This window comes from Cornus florida, unplaced genomic scaffold (genome assembly GCF_030987335.1).
Source record: "Cornus florida cultivar Cherokee Brave unplaced genomic scaffold, ASM3098733v1 CherokeeBrave_3.0.0_Hap2_Chr06, whole genome shotgun sequence".
NCBI classification, from domain to species: Eukaryota; Viridiplantae; Streptophyta; class Magnoliopsida; order Cornales; family Cornaceae; genus Cornus; species Cornus florida.
Genome location: NW_026775576.1, coordinates 18,107,155 through 18,112,381, shown reverse-complemented (window position 1 = coordinate 18,112,381; position 5,227 = coordinate 18,107,155). Strand labels below are relative to the sequence as shown.

General features: G+C 35.2%; 1 pseudogene; it reads left to right on the top strand.

The window, feature by feature from the left end:
* Positions 1 to 976: 976 nt before the first annotated feature.
* LOC132313846 (pentatricopeptide repeat-containing protein At2g22410, mitochondrial-like) overlaps positions 977 to 5,227 on the top strand; it is a 42,891-nt pseudogene continuing 38,640 nt past the window's right edge.

Genomic DNA, 5,227 nt, shown 5'->3' with positions numbered 1-5,227 from the left:
ATCATCTATTCGGACAATAGAATCGTTTGTAGCCTCAAGGGAATTAGAAACCCTATGAGGACGGACTCTAAGAAGAACAGGAGATGATGAAGGTGTGGTTTCGGAATCCAGAATCTCTATATGGTTGTGGGTGGATAAAGTGTTCATGATATAAAATCAGTAAGATAAATGAAGAACTAACCTGATATCACGACGAAACAGTGAACTCAGTGAAGACAGGAGCAAACTTTGACGAAGTTCTTTAGTCAGAATGTCAATGGTCACGTCTCGAACCACCTCTTACAAAAATTGGCAACCGTGCAAATTCAATTCCCTTCTAATTAGGAGCCGTAGTTTAATTTAAGAGGGAATTGGGAACAAAATGTAGAGGGAAAAATCCCCCTCCAATAAGAATCAGCCACGTCATTAAAATAAGGTATTACCTCAATGGTTCTCCACTAGCCCATCGAAGCCCAATTTTGATCAAGCCCAAGTAAAGTCACTATTGGCCCAAGGTTGTTAATGTTAAACTCTCGGCCTGGTAAAAACTCATCCAGCGCACTTAAAATTATAATCTAAGTACGGTTAGGATTAATCAAATCCTCCTTGACAAAGGATCCTCTGTATAAGTAAACTCTGCATAGGAAGAAGTATACAGTAAATAAATTCTACATGGAAAGAATTGAAGAAGGAAAGAATCTTGTATGTAAAGAATTATATATAAAATGCATTGGAGGACAAGCAGAGCAAATCCTACCATAATTCCACCTTCGTTTTATATATAAATAGAGGCATAGACCTCCAATAAAGATTATTGAGCATTACAAACTTTTTTTTGAATTATTCTTGTTACTAATTGTTCTTTTATTTGAGTGAGTTATATTTATTCTTTTAGCTTTTTAGTTAAACGAATTTTTGCACCTATACTGTTCCAACCCCTCAAATCATCCAATTTAACCTCTGCCTAAAAACCAAATGGAACTCACAGAGCAGTTTCATGATCACCAACCCAACTCTGTTAATCACAGAGTCGTGCAATTCTGTGTTTGAATTGAAGCAAATTCAAGCACACGTGACTCGAACTGGCCGCATTTTTCATCTTTTTCCTCTAAGCTGAGTGATATCTTTTTGTGCACTTTTCGACAATGGCAACATAAATCACGCTCAAGTGTTTTTTAAACAAATTCTAGAACCCAATGTTTATATATGGAATACAATGATCAGAGGTTACTGCAAAGCACAATTTCCTGAGATGGGTTTCTCTTGTTTTCGCATAATGGTTCGGGAATGTGTTGAAATGGACAGTAGAACCTTATTTTTGTGCTCAAAGTGTGTGAGCTGTTTTATGGATTCAAAGTGAGCGAATCGGTTCATTGTTGAATTTGGAAGGTGGGTTTTGTTTCTGATCTACTTGTGCAAAATGGGTTGATTCATCTTTATATAAATAATGGGTGTTTGAATCATGCACGTTTGTTGTTTGATGAAATTACCGAGAGGGATGTTGTAACTTGGACCACAATGAATGACGGGTACGTGCAGAAGAATACGCCTGTAACGACCTGATGCAACCCGAGCATGTGCACAAAATAATGCATAACACTTTGGTTTTGGAAATGGTATCATACGGGCATCATAATTTAAATTTATATAAAAGCCGTTTAACACTTATACCGTTAAGTATGAAGTGAGGGATCATTCCTAAGGGATTGAACACGTGTGAGGATTAAACTTGATTTTAGTGCTAATGAGATTGCACGAGAGAGAGAGAGAGAGAGAGAGAAAGAGTTTGGTGAATAAGATTGCACGAGAGAGAGAGAGAGAGAGAGAGAGAGAGAGAGAAAGAGTTTGGTGAAGTGATTAAGCTAGAGTTCAATTGAAAACATAGAAATGGAAATAACAATGCAAAAAATTTAACTAAATTAGACTAAAAATTAAAGAGATAGGAAGAGAGTCTTAGGGTTAGGATTCACCACTAAGCTCATGTAATTAACTATTTGCTTTCAATTAATGGGGAAATCATTAGTGTAATTATAGATGTAACCATATTATCATCACAAATCACAATTCTAAGCATAGATTATCAACATCAAGTATGAGTTGTTTACTTAATGATAATTAAACTAAAGTGTAGAACCCATTTAAGACTACGTCATGACCCACCATACACATTCACAAATGTATCCAATAAGAGCACACATCAATCAAAAGAATAATACTAATTGTAATTAGAAGCATGGGTTAACATAATCAAGCACAAATTGCCTACTTAACTACAATTAACTAATAACAAGTAAGCTAATTTGTAAAACAACTCATCAAGATTAAGCCTTTACCCATAAAATTAATTGACAATCGTATCACATAAGTACTATGCCATGGCCATCACTAAACACAACTACAAGAAGTATCTAGTGTAGAGTATAATTCTAAATCAATCACACATAGACATGCAATTTACATATAGAATTAATGGAAGAATTAATTTTCAATCATCTAATGAAGAATAAAATCCCTAATTAATCATACATAGACATAAAATCAACTAGAGATTTCAATGGAAGAATTTATCAATACAAGCCTTAATTTGTCAAATCAAGCATGTATATATAAAGAAATCACAAGGCCATACATTTAATTACAAAAAATTAATTCCCTAAGAAAAGAAATACAAAGGTTTAGGTTACATGAACTTAGGGCTCATCTGAGTCCTAAGTGAAGAATTAGCTCATGGAGGAGATGATTATGGTGTTAACAAGCCCAATCTCCATCGTTGGCTCTTTCTTCTTCTTCTTTGAATATTACTCAAAACCCTAACTTTTTTTTTTCTTTCGCTTTTTTCAGAGAGAACGATATATCTTACAGAAAAATAAAATGTAAAAATAAAATAATAAAAACTAACTCCCCAACTAATGGGTCTTTCTTTCCCTTAAGTACAAACCCTATTGGAGGCCAATAGTTCACAAAATAAGCCCAAATAAGAAAATCCCGTAGCCAAGTAAATAATAAATCCCGCAATGCTGCCAGGGGCTTGGGGATCGATCCTCCAAAGGCATTTTTAATTCTGTGAAGAGTGGGGAATCGATCCCCCAGCTTTGGGGATCGATCCCCAGGGGGTATTTTTTTGCACCTTTCTGCCAATAGTGGGGGATCAATCTCCCACTCTGGGGGATCGATCCCCCAGTGCTAAAAATCTCTTTTAAGCCCCGTTTAACTCCATTTTGGCCCCGGGCTAATCGGTTTCCTTCTTAATCATTGGGAACATCATCAAAGGCCCGGAAAAAGGTAGAATTGACCGCTTTTGAAGGATAAGGGCACTATACGAACAATGGGCTGCGGCCTCTTTTTGCTATTTTCTAAGCTTTTTCCGATTATCTTTGCTTGACTCCAAAAATTGCAGTAATGGACCGATTTAAACCCGTTTGAACTTTATTGCCCTGAAATACACACAAACATAAATTAGGACTAAAACGTGAAAGTAAGATAGATGGAAGGACTAAAAAATCCTAGCTTAGGTGCTGAAATGTGCAACATTTAGGCACTTATCACACCTCCAAACTTAGATATTGCTAGTCCGTAGCAATGAACTACAGTATGAAAATGCAACAAACATATATACTACTATGAACTAATAAAGCACATAAAGATAACACCACTTTCGTAGGGATCACGGTTGCATTTAGTATATGCAACAAGCCTTTTAAGCCCCTAGGTTACCCCTAGTGGATTAGTGAAGTCTCATGAAGGTTTCCAGAAATGGTACCCACAAACATTAATGGCTCTTTCTTACTTGAGAAACAACGACACATATAAAAAAAGTGTTGAAAGCAGACTACTTCAAGTATGCAAATTTCTGCCATTTCTAAGCTATTCTCAACATTTCAACACTATGTAAGCAAAAATGGTCCTCCACATATCAAGCAAGTTAATCATGCAAAATGAATCAATTCTATCGTCCTTTTTGAGTGAACCGGCATCAAAATGTGTTGCTATCTTAGCAATCAAAATAATGGCATAGCCTTACCCTAAAACTAGCACACAAATATAGTACTAATCATTAAGACATTGAATGAACCTTATTTATTCAATTTATTTGCAACATGCTCTCTTTGTTTTTCTTTTTCTCTATTTTTTATGGGATCTAAGATAAAAGTATAGTGCAATGTAGTGATCTCTTAAGCTTTCTAGAAGATCCATTAACAAGCATTAGGTCAATGACTCCCAAATCGCAAGGCTTTAGGGCATTAGGTGTAAAGACACCTTTAAGGACTTACAAGCTCAAATTAACTAGGTTACAAATCAAAACAACTCTCATCCTATCATTTCCCGCTTTCCCACATTGGTGAGAAGCACTCACTTTTCTTTTCTTTTCTTTTCTTTCTCTTTATCTTTTCCTTATTTATTTATTTATGGCCCTCCACTTTTCATGTGAGAGTTTGGTGCTTAATGAGGCACGAATCCCGATTACTTCGTAAAGGGTTTGTTATTTAGTATGCAAGGTCATTTGTCAAGAATGAAAGTTTTCAAAGTCTACTAACTCAATTAGGATATAACCAAAACATTAATTAACTAAGCATGTACCCCTCAAATTGAATGCTAGTGTGCGCAAGTGCAAGTGTAGAATTCTAGAATCAACTCTCAAAGCATTTTCAACAAGCGTGATGATGTGGACCACAAGAGCAAGCATAATATCAAAAATTAAAACTTTACCCCTAAATGGCATCCTAGAGCATACAAGAAGTATTAGACTTTAACAACTTGCTTTTCAAAGGCACTATGCTTCAAAAGTTCGAAATCATTGCCAAATATTTTTTAAATCTTTATCATGCATTTAAAAGCTCAGCTTAAGGTATAATGAATCATAATGACCTTACCCCCAAACTAAAACTGTACATTGTCCTCAATGTGCAATGAGAACAATGAAAAATGATGGAAAGAGTATACCATGATGTCAAAGACTATGAAGTCTAGAAATGATCCATTAGGAAAGATGTCTTCCCCAAACTTGGATGCAAAAACCTACTGGAATAGCCACACTAGCAATTCACATCAAATATTAACATGGGAGAAGAATTAAACATTCCAAAACAATATAAAACGTGATCTAGGAGATATGAGATCAAGCCCATGGTAAAAGATGAAAAGATGCATAACCAAGCAGAAGGGCATAACGGTAACACATATTTTTGAATTTTTTCTTTTTTGGTTTTTTTTTTTGAATTTATGAATGCATAAATGTACAAAAGGAAAA